Raw genomic sequence first — 13,871 nt, 5'->3', positions numbered from 1 at the left:
GAACTTCTCCTGGATGATATTTAAGTGAAAAATTCGCACATGGAATATATCTGACATGAGTCTCGAACAGAAGATTGTTGGGCAATGAATTTATATAGCCGATATATAACATCCCTTTGCAGAATACATTATGAATGAATTAGTCGATGAACAGAAACTGATCGTTTTTGAAAAAGGTTCAGTGCGCGTAGGGCGATTGGAATGAGAGAAGGCTAAATTTTTAGCTCCAGCCGAATCAATAGCACTTAGGTTTTGATAAATTTTTGACATTTTCAGTAAGCGTAGGGTGGTCGAACATAGGAAAATGTAACATTTTTACCAAGGTGATGCTCAAAACGCACACCGCTCGGCTGAACCGAGATCACCACTTAGGCTTGTTTGAAAACTACTACTGAACCATTAATTAAGATAGAAGATAAAATAGCTGTCGTTTACAGTTTCGGCAATTTAATGGTATAATAGACGTAACCGACAAAACGGATTTTTTTCCTACCGCTCAACTTTCTCTGAGATGACTGAATCGATTACAAAAAACTAAGGCTCGTATAAAAGTTTCTATTGAATCATTGATCAAATTCGAAGACCAAATGACTATAACTCCTGGTATAAGTGACGTATCCGACAAAACACCAGATTTTTTGACTACTCAATTTTCTCAGATATGGATGAACCGATTCCAATAATTTTAGGCTCCTTCGAAACCAGTAAAGTGTATTTTTATTCAATAATATAATATAATTTTTAGGCACACTGCTTAAGCTCTAAGATGTCAAGAGTATTTTTAATCTTAATTAACCATTTACTTAAACTAGAATAATATCATTAGGTAATGGCGTATCGGAGTCGCGGGCTCTTGAAAATCCAGCTTTCAGCTGACGATTTGTAGTGGCCGGTGAATTGAATATAAGTAGTGTGTCGAAAATAAGCTATCCACAATTTTTTATTTCAAATTATGATAAAAAACGATATTTTATTCAAACTAAAAAGTGATCCTTTATTGTACGAGGTTAAACTTGAGCATAATGAAAACCGGATGAAATTTAAGTTATTCCTTCACGAGTTCTCGAACTTTTGATCGAACGCTCTTCATCAAGTTCCGGACAAGTGTGACAATCACATTTTTTGGACGCTTGAGTCCAAATTTCTTTTAACAGCCGACATATTCCCAACTGCCTTACCAGTCTTCTTAAAACCCTCTTCACGATTGCCCAATAACGTTCGATGGGTCGAAATTGAGGGCAATTTGGTGGATTGATATTTTTCTCAACGAAATTTATACCCTTTTCCGCAAGCCAATTGAGAGTGGTTTTGACATAGTGAGCCGACGCTAAATCCGGCCAAAACAGTGGAGGTGTACTATGCTTCTTATATAAAGGCACTCTTCTGGAGACACTCAGATCGATAGATTTCTGCATTTATAGTTCCGATAGTGTAAAAAATGGTTGACTTCAAACCACAGGAACATATTGCTTGCCATACCAGTATCTTTCGACCGAATTACTCCACTTGAATCGATCTGTCCGCATCGTTCACATCCTCCCCAACGACGACAGTAAAGTATTGTGGACCTGGAAGGGTTTTTGAGTTCTCCTTTACATGAGTCTCATCATCCATCAAAACGCATGCATCCGGACACTGCAAAAGACGCGAATACAATTTCCGGGTCCTTGTTGCTACTAGCTTCTTCTGTTCTAAACTTTGTTTCGAGATTTTCTGCTTCTTGTGAGTTTTCAGGTGATTTCGCCTCTTGATACGCTGGATCATTCCGACACTCGTTTCTGATTTTTTGACTAAATCACGTATTGACATTGATTTGTTCTTCATGATTAGATATACCACTGTATAGTCCAGTTTCGGGTTGGAATAGTCGAGTTTTCTGCCTCATCCTGGTAGCTCATCCAAAAAATAGTGTTCCCCAAGCCTATTAATGATGGTTTTAACACTGGCATGATGAATTACAAACCGCTTCGCCAATTTTCGCATAGTAATACCCTTCTCACTTAGCCATGTGTCCAGAACCTTAATTTTCACTTCCTTTTCAATACGCGACATTTTGAAAACGCAGAATTTCAACCGCACGAACAAGTAAACAAACGAAAGCTGACAGCCAAACGCACGGCATGCTGTGATCTGAGCATGAAAAACCATCACAAATACTTGCGTACAACACAAATGTATGTGGATAGCTTATTTTCGATACTCTCCTTAGCAAGTCAGACAGATGGCATTGGAGAATATCTATGTTGGCCGCATCCTTTGGTGCGTGTGACCAATAAAGTGTTGTTGATCGATTTCAACGATCATATGGTTTAAACTTCAAGTTATGGAAATATAATCGCATAAGTGACGTAAACGACAAATAATTTTTTTTCATCCGTACAATTGTTTCAGAAAGTGACCTATGATCAAGCTCCAATGAATTATTGCTGATAGTTCTCGTTTAAGGAATATGTGACGTAAGGCATTATCGCTCCTCTAGGTGGATTAAGAACAGGTTTGCTATACACCGACTGACTCAGAATTAAAACTATAAAAGATAACGAACGGTCTAAGCACGGCTACACCTTTCATTTGGCAAACAGCAACGTAATTTTTTTTATGAATAAAAAGTGATTTTTTGCTGGTATCTTTTTGTTAACACTGTTTTTCACAGATCACGAGTGAATCGTGTTTTGCGTCATTTTCAAACTTGTTCAGTTTGGTGTATAATTTAATCATTAATCGTCGTTTAGTCTATAATTCAATCATGAATTGGTGTCAACAAAAAAAATGTCGCATCTGGAGTGATTGCAAGAGCTACCAATGCAGCTCTTAAAATCACCCTCTATATCTGAATGTATTTTTATATACATTAAGGAGGGGGTAGGGTCTAAATGATGAAAAAAATCATCATTTTTGCGATTTTTTTCTCACAACTATCGTTAAAAAAAAATAAACTCAAACGTTTTGCATAACACAAAGTATCATTCGAACAACATTTAGTAATTTTTTCGTGGAAAAATATTGAGAAATAAGGTGATAAGGGGAATTTTCGAGAACGCTTCTTAAAAATCATGATTTGCGGTGTCCACTGTATCTCAGCGCAGACTAATCAGAAGTCAACAAATTAAAGCATTATATATAGAGTAGATGTTTTCGTAGACCCCAACGTGCCGTTTGATTTTTTTTATTATTTTTGAATTTTTGGTGGTTGTTTAAAGTCAAAACTACGATTTTGCACAAAAAAATCCGACATTTTGTAGCTGTAAAACTTCCCCAAAGTAACAAATAACAAAAAGGGAAAACGTTGGGGTCTGGTATTTTTCAAGTAGGAAGTATGTGCAAAATTTGAAAAAAATTGTGGCAGTAGTTTTTGAATGGCGATGGACACGGACTTTCAAAACCTGCTTTCGAGAAAAACGCGTTTTTGTGTCTATAAAACCGAAGGAAACAATTTATTACTCTAAGGAGCCCGTAGGGTCTAACATTTTCAAAATATCATATTTTTCTTTTGTATTTAGTTTAAATGAAACATTTCAAAAACGTTTTGTGCAGTTTTTCAGTCAATCGAAGAAGAACTCTTGGGCATGTGCGCCGAACTCTTACTTCTTCACAGTATGAGTTAAGCAAAGATAAAGGCCCATATCTTGTTGAGTTTTGTTCCGATTGGCTTGAAAATTTCACAGAATATTCTTGAAATGTATTACTATAAGAAAATATAAAGAAAAAAATAAATGATTTTTCAAAAGTGTTAGACCCTACCCGCCCATTAAGGTATAATTGCCAATTTTTAAAAGCTATGCGTTCATTTTATGCGGAGGATATATACTCCGCATGAAAAAAGACTTCACTCAACTCTCGTTTTATGCTGTTTTTTTTAGCATCTTTTTCATGCAAATTTTTGAAGTCATGCAGTTTTTTTTATACAAATTTTCAAAGTTACTAAAAATGAATTCGACTATAAATGAAAATCACCACTTTGGTTCGGAGTTTCAGACGATTTTTTCTTGCAAAAAATGTTAAATCATTCCGTAGTTTATCACAAACGTATATACAATATTGTGATATTAAGTTTATTTTTTATGAAGAATGATTCACTCGTTTTTTTTTTTGCACGCAGTTTATTGGAGTCAATTTTCCAATACGAAATCAAGCTTGGAGCAAGGAACGCAAAACTGCTTAGAAAACATGTTACTTCAAGCGTCGTTATTTTTCAAAAACGCTATATCTTAATTATTAAATCAAGTGATTCAGATTAATTGAATTGAAATTAATCTTTGAAAGAAGAGTGTATGTATATAAAATTATTTAACCTTGGTTTTAACCATCGGGTCTTCCACCGAAGAACTTTTTAAAAGAAATTCACCGGTTGCTGTCCATTAAGATGGCGATCGTTTTGATTCCGGAGTGGAATGATGAATCCATGTTTCATTCATTGTCACATATCGACGCAAAAATTTCGGTTTGTTACGTTTAAACATGGCCTATGCTCTGAATCATCAAAACGTTCTCGTTTTTGGTCAACAGTGAGCAAACGCGCAGAGCTTTTTCATAGTCAAATGCTCATGCAATATAAAGCCAGCATGTTACCGCCTCATTTGGACGTCCGCTGCGTTCTGCATCATCGGTGTCTCTACGACCACGTTTGAAGTTAGCAAACGAAAGTTTTATTTTTTTTCTGAAGGAACGCTGTCTCCATAACACTTTTCAAGTCATTGCTTCGCTATAACGGTATTTTTTCCCATCAAGAAGCAGCATAAAATTAAAACATGAAATTGTTCTGAAAATAACAAAAGTAGCGTCACTCTTAGCACAACTCACAAATTAATGAATAGGATATGAAATTTTAACAGCTGTCTTTTAAAGGTTAGTATTCACTGAAAAAAGGTGACTGCAATAAATCTAGAGCCATCTATGTGTTAGAACACTTACTAAATCTCAACCCCCCCTTAAAATTATCTTACGGCAACCTATAAACAGCAAGAGATAACAGTTCGGCTGAAAAGTTCGTATTGTTTAATAGAAACACACATTTTTTTGCCAAAATTCGTTTTTCTTATTCAACATAATTGCCATCAGAGGCGATACAGCGATTATAGCGATCTTCCAACTTTTCGATACCATTTTTGTAGTACGATTTGTTCTTTGCCTCAAAATAGGCCTCAGTTTCAGCGATTACCTCTTCATTGCATCTAAATTTTTTACCAGCGAGCATTCTCTTGAGGTTTGAGTACAGGAAAAAGTCACTGGGGCCCAAATCTGGATGGATGAGGGAGCAAGTCGAAGCCCAATTCGTTCAATTTCAGCATGGTTTTCATCGACTTGTGACACGGTGCATTGTCTTGATGAAACAAAACTTTTTTCTTCTTCAAATGAGGCCGTTTTTTGAAATTTCGTCCTTCAAACGCTCTAATAACGCTAAATAATAGTCACTGTTGATGGTTTTTCCCTTTTCAAGGTAGTCGATGAAAATTATACCATGCGAATCCCAAAATACAGACGCCATAACCTTACCGGCCGATTGTTGAGTCTTTCCACGCTTTGGGTTCGGTTCATCGCGTGCAGTCCTTTCAGTTGACTGTCGATTGGACTCCGGAGTGAAGTGATGGAGCCATGTTTCGTCCATTGTTATATATCGACGAAAAAACTCGGTTTTATTTCGATATAACAGCTCCAAACACTCATCAATTCGTTGTTGTTTTTGATCAATTGTGAGCTCACGCGGCACCCATTTTGCACAAAGCTTTCTCATATCCAAATATTCGGGAATAATATGTCCAACACGTTCCTTCGATATCTTTAGGGTGTCAGCTATCTCGATCAACTTCACTTTACGGTCATTGAAAATCACAAATCAAAAAATGTGGATTTTTTCACGTTTTCATCAGTAACAGCCTCTTTTGGATGTCCACTGCGTTCATCGTCTTCGGTGCTCATATGACCAGTACGAAATTTTGCAAACCACTTACGAATTGTTGCTTCGCCCGGTGCAGAGTCTGGATAACACTCATCAAGCCATTTTTTGGTATCGGCGGCACTTTTTTTCATCAAAAAGTAGTGTTTCATCAAAACACGAAATTCCTTTTTTTCCATTTTTTTCACAATAACAAAAGTAGCTTTACTCAAAATGCAATATCTCACAAACTAATAATCAGACAGCTGTCAAATTTATACACGTATCTTTTGAAGGTTGGTACTAACTGAAAATGGTATGGATTTAATTCTAGTGGCGCCCTCTCATAGAAACGATACGAACTTTTCAGTCGATCTGTTACTAGTGCCAAGTTTGGTGGTAACCTTTTGAATTGTTTCAGAGTTGTTTTGGGTCATACAAACACTGACTGCATCTACTCCCTAAAAATACCATTAAGATCATGTCTGAGTTGTACAAGAAGTATTTATGGTTTTCAAAAAGTATCGATTCTCATCAAAAAAGATCTATTTAATCACAACCCTCCCTATTAGGGACCAGTGCTGGAAACTGCTGACATTTTTTTTGAATGTCGTGTGCTGGAAACTTTCATGTTGCCTACTATTCGGGCTGTCGCACATGAATGTCGCACGAACCATACAGATGAAAGTCGCATGTGACAGTCATGAGCGAGCGCTTCATGAATGTAGTGGCGACAGTCTTACTCGTGTTGGAAGATGAATGTAACGAAAGAATGATAGTCCTCAATAGAATCGGCTGCATTTTGTCTTCGGTACGAATTCCATTTCTGGCAACAAACATTCATGAAGAAATTCAGAACGGCGTCATTAGTGACGGGTTTCATATCCATACCGTTCCATGAAATGGTTGAATTTCAAATTGCTGCTGTGGAGGGGATCAATGACCGTAGCTTTTAACTTTGTCAAGGTGCGTAGGGTTGTCAACGAATGCAAAAAGGGAATTTTTGAAAAAAATATCAAATAATAATTGAATAATAAAATGAAAAGTTTTGATGAGTGGATGTCAGCAAACAATGTTTGAAGCCGTTTCTAAATACAAGATGGCGGCTTCCGGCATATCGATGTTCGTTACAAACCATCACAATATGGGTATTTTTCCAATGGATTTGATGAATGGATGTTAGAAAACGACGTTAGAAACCGTTTCTAAATACAAGATGGCGGCTTCCGGCGTATTGATATTCGTTACAAACCATCACAATATGAATATCTTTTGAACAGATTTGATGAATGGATGTTAGAAAACGACGTTAGAAGCCGTTTCAAAATCCAAGATGGCGGCTTCCGGCATATCGATGTTCGTTACAAACCATCACAATATGGGTATTTTTCCAATGGATTTGATGAATGGATGTTAGAAAACGACGTTAGAAGCCGTTTCAAAATCCAAGATGGCGGCTTCCGGCATATCGATGTTCGTTACAAACGATCACAATATGAGTATTTTTCGAATGGATTTGATTAATGGATGTTAGAAAACGACGTTAGAAGCCGTTTCTAAATACAAGATGGCGACTTCCGGCATATCGATGTTCGGTACAAACGATCACAATATGAGTATTTTTCGAATGGATTTGATTAATGGATGTTAGAAAACGACGTTAGAAGCCGTTTCTAAATACAAGATGGCGACTTCCGGCATATCGATGTTCGTTACAAACGATCACAATATGAGTATTTTTCGAATGGATTTGATGAATGAATGTTAGAAAACGACGTTAGAAGCCGTTTCAAAATCCAAGATGGCGGCTTCCGGCATATCGATGTTCATTACAAACCATCACAATATGAATATTTTTCGAACGGATTCGATGAATGGATGTTAGAAAACGACGTTAGAAGCCGTTTCTAAATACAAGATGGCGGCTTCCGGCATATCGATGTTACAATTGATCACAATATGGGTATTTTTCGAATGGATTTGATGAATGAATGTTAGAAAACGACGTTAAAAGCCGTTTCAAAATCCAAGATGGCGGCTTCCGGCAAATCGATGTTTGTTACAATTGATCACAATATGGGTATTTTTCGAATGGATTTGATGAATGGATTTGATGAATGGATGTTAGAAAACGACGTTAGAAGCCGTTTATAAATACAAGATGGCGACTTCCGGCATATCGATATTCGTTAGAAACCATCACAATATGGGTATTTTTCGAATGGATTTAATGAATGGATGTTAGAAAACGACGTTAGAAGCCGTTTCAAAATCCAAGATTGCGGCTTCCGACATATCGATTTTCGTTACAAACCATCACAATATGAATATTTTTCGAACGGATTCGATGAATGGATGTTAGAAAACGACGTTAGAAGCCGTTTCAAAATCCAAGATGGCGGCTTCCGGCAAATCGATGTTTGTTACAATTGATCACAATATGGGTATTTTTCGAATGGATTTGATGAATGGATGTTAGAAAACGACGTTAGAAGCCGTTTCAAAATCCAAGATGGCGGCTTCCGGCATATCGATGTTCGTTACAAACGATCACAATATTAGTAGCCGTTTCTAAATACAAGATGGCGACTTCCGGCATATCGATATTCGTTAGAAACCATTCCAATATGAGTATTTTTCTAGCGGATTTGATGAGTAGAACTTGAAAATGATGCTTACAGTAATTCCAACATCCTAGATGGTGGACAGAATGAGCGAATTTAGTTTTTGGTTATAAACTGTCATAAAGAAATTCATAAATTGTTTTCATCTCGATATTCTTCCAAATCTTATATTGCTGTTATGAAGGCGATCGAAAATCGTAGTTTTGTACTTTTTCGAAAGCAAACAATTTTTGAAGAAATAACATTGTAATAATATTTGAACTACAACGGAATTAAGGGATCGAAAATCATTAGATTTTGCTCATACCAACGAATATTCACAACCTTCCAAAAAAAATTTAAACATGAATTGAATGGAAAAGAACGCCAATATTGATCTATGACTACGATATGGCCAGTTTGCATTTCTGTTGGCTGCCAGTATTTTGGTACAAGCACACCAGCATAATTTAAACGCTTGCCAACTCGATTTGTTTACTTATGTAAGATTCGCCCTTCTTTGAAAAACAGCTGACATATCATGTCAAGTGTATGTCATACATTCGTATGTTATGTAGAACTCACAGCGCAACCCAAGCAAGGAGAGCTGCTTCGTACGTTCATTAGTTCCTGAACATGTCTGCCAGCTGATGAGTATGCTTCATGAGGTTAGCCTTTGATGAATGGTTCGCATATTGAAGATGCCTATGAGAAAACTAGATTGATAACTTTTAGTTCCAATGAATATTAATTGAAAAAACATTGCTTCTTGTGTTTGTAGGATATATACACAGTATAATCTTCCAAGAAAAAAATGGATCGTTTGAAAACGGACTCAAATGCAAAATTTATGCTATAAAATGTCTGAAATATTTTTGAAATGTGATCAAATTTGGTCTTGGAGTACAAACGTTATGTTCAAAAATGATTTCTGCAAACCTACACTAAAAAGACACCGTAAATATTGCCTGTATGACCTTGCTTCGCATCTTGTAGCACGCCGTGAAGCAAAATTCTTCATTCTCGTACAGTACTGACGAGAGCGAAGCCTTCATTTAATTGCATTGCCATGGATTGCTTAGTTCATGTGTTAATTGAGACTGAGAGCACAGGCAATTTACCAAACCAGGGAACTGGTCTGCTCAGTAGCATATACTCTCACGCATCCAGTTTCTCTCTAATATAGAACTCTCATTCAGTTATGTCAAGCAAAGTATTCTCAGCGGGTGTTTTTTTGTTGCTTCGTTTGTTTGAGGATTCACAATACAAGCCCTGTATGCAGTGCTGTTATTTTCACGCGCGAATTTTACATTTTCTCATCTACTTGTATGTACGAGTTACGATGCGGACACAACTGGCAGCACCATGCTATCAAAAAGGTATGTCGCTAATGATTTGTTCGGAAAATATGAGAGCTGAATATCTTGATTATATGATGTCTTCTATTGCTGTTATAAAACACGTACAATACATCGCAACGCTCCAGGTAATGTTGCACGATACGATTGAATTTATTTTTGATTTGATTTGTAGTAGAAAAACATCATACTTTTTCAAATGGACTTTTTATTGCTATAATCTAATTTCGATTTAAGAGCGAAATAAGAAAATTGTCGCATATTTTGATAAAGTCTAATGAGAAGACACTTGTCAACAGTCATACAAATAAAAAAATTTCTTTTTTTCAGGTTTTTAAATTTATACTCTTCTATCTGTCCCAGCAAACTTCGACTTTGCTTAAAATTTATCTTTGGATTTCAAAAACAGAGTCGTTGCACGCAATAACATATCATTCCAAACTTATTACTTCTTAAAAATATTTTTGAATCAGCATTTGTCATATTACAAACAATAAGAAATCCTACTTGAATCGTTCTAAACAAGATGTGCATTTGTTGTGAAATTTATTGTTGTATTAATATATACTAATATTGCTGTATAATACTACTATCTGTATTCCTAATTTTTTATATTGTCTCCATTTATCGGAACAAATTATGAATTCCGTTGAAAAGTGCAAGATTTTCATTCTGTCGATATCTTGAATTTCTTCACCAGCATCACTCGCTAGCATTTAATTCAGAACGATCGAAAATTTTGATACTAGTGACAACCAGCTGTAGGCAAGCGATTACATCATGCTGGTGTGCTTGTGCCAAAAAACATCTTTTTGAAAAACCACAAAACTGCGGTTTTTGATCGCCTCCACAGCAAGAATATAAGATTTATAAGAGTATCGAAATGAAAACAATCACGAATACGTCGTTATTAATTTCTTTATGACAGTTTATAACGAAAATGAAATTTGCACCAAAAGATAATGCAACTTACTCTCATTCCCGCTATCTTGGATGTTGAAACGACTGTAAGTACCGTTTTCAACTTCTACTCATCGAATCCTTTCGAATAATACTCATATTGTGATGGTTTGTAACGAATATCAATATGCCGGAAATCGCCATCTTGGATTTATAAACGGCTTCTAACGTCGTTTTCTAACATCCACTCATTAAATCCGTTCGAAAAATACTCATATTGTGATGGTTTGTAACGAATATCAATACGCCGGAAGCCGCCATCTTGTATTTAAAAACGGCTTCTAACGTCGTTTTCTAACATCTATTTATCAAATCCATTCGAAAAATACTCATATTGTGATGGTTTGTAACGAATATCAATATGCCGGAAATCGCCATCTTGGATTTATAAACGGCTTCTAACGTCGTTTTCTAACATCCACTCATTAAATCCGTTCGAAAAATACTCATATTGTGATGGTTTGTAACGAATATCAATACGCCGGAAGCCGCCATCTTGTATTTAAAAACGGCTTCTAACGTCGTTTTCTAACATCTATTTATCAAATCCATTCGAAAAACACTCATATTGTGATCGTTTGTAACGAACATCGATATGCCGGAAGCCGCCATCTTGTATTTAAAAACGGCTTCTAACGTCGTTTTCTAACATCCATTTATCAAATCCATTCGAAAAACACTCATATTGTGATCGTTTGTAACGAACATCGATATGCCGGAAGCTGACATCTTGGATTTTGAAACGGCTTCTAACGTCGTTTTCTAACATCCATTCATCAAATCCGTTCGAAAAATATTCATATTGTGATGGTTTGTAACGAATATCAATATGCCGGAAGCCGCCATCTTGGATTTTGAAACGGCTTCTAACGTCGTTTTCTAACATCCATTCATCAAATCCATTCGAAAAATACTCATATTGTGATCGTTTGTAACGAACATCGATATACCGGAAGCCGCCATCTTGTATTTTGAAACGGCTTCTAACGTCGTTTTCTAACATCCATTCATCAAATCCATTCGAAAAATACTCATATTGTGATGGTTTCCAACGAACATCGGTATGCCGGAAGCCGCCATCTTGTATTTTGAAACGGCTTCTAACGTCGTTTTCTAACATCCATTCATCAAATCTGTTCGAAAAATACCCATATTGTGATGGTTTGTAACGAACATCGATATGCCGGAAGCCGCCATCTTGTATTTTGAAACGGCTTCTAACGTCGTTTTCTAACATCCATTCATCAAATCCGTTCGAAAAATATTCATATTGTGATGGTTTGTAACGAATATCAATACGCCGGAAGCCGCCATCTTGTATTTAGAAACGGCTTCTTACGTCGTTTTCTAACATCCATTCATCAAATCCATTCGAAAAATACTCATATTGTGATCGTTTGTAACGAACATCGATATGCCGGAAGCCGCCATCTTGTATTTTGAAACGGCTTCTAACGTCGTTTTCTAACATCCATTCATCAAATCCGTTCGAAAAATATTCATATTGTGATGGTTTGTAACGAATATCAATACGCCGGAAGCCGCCATCTTGTATTTAGAAACGGCTTCTAACGTCGTTTTCTAACATCCATTCATCAAATCCATTCGAAAAATACTCATATTGTGATCGTTTGTAACGAACATCGATATGCCGGAAGCCGCCATCTTGTATTTTGAAACGGCTTCTAACGTCGTTTTCTAACATCCATTCATCAAATCCGTTCGAAAAATACCCATATTGTGATGGTTTGTAACGAACATCGATATGCCGGAAGCCGCCATCTTGTATTTTGAAACGGCTTCTAACGTCGTTTTCTAACATCCATTCATCAAATCCGTTCGAAAAATATTCATATTGTGATGGTTTGTAACGAATCTCAATACGCCGGAAGCTGCCATCTTGTATTTAGAAACGGCTTCTAACGTCGTTTTCTAACATCCATTCATCAAATCCATTCGAAAAATACTCATATTGTGATGGTTTCCAACGAACATCGGTATGCGGGAAGCCGCCATCTTGGATTTTGAAACGGCTTCTAACGTCGTTTTCTAACATCCATTCATCAAATCCGTTCGAAAAATACCCATATTGTGATGGTTTGTAACGAACATCGATATGCCGGAAGCCGCCATCTTGTATTTTGAAACGGCTTCTAACGTCGTTTTCTAACATCCATTCATCAAATCCGTTCGAAAAATATTCATATTGTGATGGTTTGTAACGAATATCAATACGCCGGAAGCCGCCATCTTGGATTTTGAAACGGCTTCTAACGTCGTTTTCTTACATCCACTTATCAAATCCTTTCGAAGAATACTCATATTGCTAAGGTTTGTTACAAATGTCGATATGAATATCCATTATATTATGTCGAATAATGTACATTAGATAAAAATTATGTGGAAAATCTGAAATATCGTCAACTTATTCTACGTAATGAATTTTAAATTACATAAACTTTTTTTGTTTCTTGATTTTGTTGACATCCTCGATTATTACGAAAGTAATTTGAATTTTTTCTTGGTAAATTTCTTCAACTATTGACTTTACTTTTTATTGAAATAAAACTAGAAACTGTTCAAAAGTAGTAAATTTTTGCTGGTTGACAACTCTATGCCCTTTTAAAGTACATGAATATAGTAAATTTTGTACTCTAAAGACTTACTTTTTATTTATTGCTATTTTACATTTTTTTTTTCAAAAATTGAAAATTGGCGTCAGTTGACAACCCTATGCATCTAGTAAATGTTTAAATGTTGTGATTTTCGATTAATATTCACTTCTTTTTCCATTTAATTCATGTTTTTTTTTAAATTGAGAATTTTCGTTGATTGACAACCCTAACCCGCGCTTTTTCATTGACATTGACGTTCTCCTTTTGCAATAATGGTATGAAATTTGACCATTTCATGGAACAGTATCGAGATGAAAACTATCACTAATGACGGCGTTTTGGATTTCTTCATGAAAGTTTATTGCCAGAAATGAAATTCGTACCGAAGACAAAATGCAGCCGATTCTATTGAGGACTATCATTCTTTCGTTACATTCATCGTCCAACACGAGTAAGACTGCCG

At 36.1% G+C, this 13,871-nt stretch overlaps 2 protein-coding genes across 6 annotated transcripts in view; one reads left to right on the top strand and one right to left on the bottom strand.

Annotated features, from left to right (window-relative positions):
• LOC131430237 (rab3 GTPase-activating protein catalytic subunit) overlaps nt 1–13,871 on the bottom strand; it is a 507,058-nt gene that overhangs the window by 334,497 nt on the left and 158,690 nt on the right. The window lies entirely within an intron of this gene.
• LOC131430239 (leucine-rich repeat and fibronectin type-III domain-containing protein 3) overlaps nt 1–13,871 on the top strand; it is a 461,469-nt gene that overhangs the window by 294,916 nt on the left and 152,682 nt on the right. The gene's annotated exons all lie outside the window — the stretch shown is intronic.

The sequence above is a fragment of the Malaya genurostris genome, chromosome 2, assembly GCF_030247185.1.
Source record: "Malaya genurostris strain Urasoe2022 chromosome 2, Malgen_1.1, whole genome shotgun sequence".
Lineage (NCBI taxonomy): Eukaryota > Metazoa > Arthropoda > Insecta > Diptera > Culicidae > Malaya > Malaya genurostris.
The sequence above is the reverse complement of the archived record's forward strand: the minus strand, read 5'-3'. Positions and strand labels throughout refer to the sequence as shown.